The following is a 1,234-nucleotide window of genomic DNA, read 5'->3' as shown; positions in this document are numbered from 1 at the left end:
CTTTCTTTCTTTCTTTATTCATTCATACCTTCACTCATTCATGCCTTCGGCCTCCAATTACACGCTTTGGGCTGCAACGGAGAACCAGGCGTTTGGGGACAGCATCACCCTTCTTCCCGATGTGGGGCTTTCTCAAGGCCAGAGGTCTAGGATTCCGGATTGTGGAAGCATCTGCTAGATCTTTTCCAGCTCACCTCTGGGTCTCCAGTTCCAGCCCAGATAGGAGTCTGATGTGGGCTGCAGGTGGCCCCTACTCCCCAGCTCCTTCCGGCCTTTTCCTGTTTCTTGGCACCTGGGGCTCTCTGTCCCATTCCTCACTGCCCATATCTTGCTCTTGGGACAGGTGCAAGGGCCGGAGGCTGTCACTGTTCCATTTCCCAAAGGGACTAATGATCAAATTAAAGGCCCTTCCCAGCAATGGCTTTGCACTCAAGGAGCCAGGCAAGGTCCAGACTAGGATTTGCACGTTAGCACTTTGGGCTGGCTCATTCCCTGCTGTCGGGCGGGCTGTCCTGTGCATTGCAGGATGGTTAGCAGCAGTCCTGGCCTCTACCCAGCAGATGTCAGTAGAATTCCCCAACAGGTTCTGACAACCGAAAACGTCTCCAGATATTGCCAAGTGTCCCCACTGGGTGGTGTTGCCAGATAAGACACAGAATGCCTGGTTACACTCCTTTGTTCTGAGACAGAGTCTCACTCTGGAGCCCAAGCTGGAATGCAAGGAGTCAACCTCAGCTCACTGCAACCTCCGCCTCCGAGGCTCAAGAAATTCTCGTGCCTCGACCTCCTGAGTAGCTGGGACTACAAGTGCGTGGCACCACACCTGGCTAATTTTTCGTATTTTAGTAGAGACAAAGTTTTACCACGTTGCCCAGGATAGTCTTGAACTCCACCTGCCTTGGCCCCCCAGAGTGCTGGGATCACAAGTGTGAGCCACCACGTTTGGCCGAGCAATCTAACCGCAGAAAAGCAACAAGTAATTTTTTTTTTGAGACAGTATTTTGCTCTGTTGCCCAGGCTGATGTCCAATGGTGCAATCTTGGCTCACTGCAACCTCTGCCTCCCAGGTTCAAGCATTTCTCCTGCCTCAGCCTCCTGAGCAGCAGGGATTACAGGCAGGTGTCACCACACCCAGCTGATTTTTGTATTTCTGGTAGAGATGGGGTTTCAACCATGTTGACCAGGATGGTCTCAATCTCCTGACCTCATGATCCACCCATCTTGGTCTCCCAAA

This window comes from Cebus imitator, unplaced genomic scaffold, assembly GCF_001604975.1.
Source record: "Cebus imitator isolate Cc_AM_T3 unplaced genomic scaffold, Cebus_imitator-1.0 Scaffold87, whole genome shotgun sequence".
In the NCBI taxonomy this organism is placed as follows: Eukaryota; Metazoa; Chordata; class Mammalia; order Primates; family Cebidae; genus Cebus; species Cebus imitator.
The sequence above is the reverse complement of the archived record's forward strand: the minus strand, read 5'-3'. Positions refer to the sequence as shown.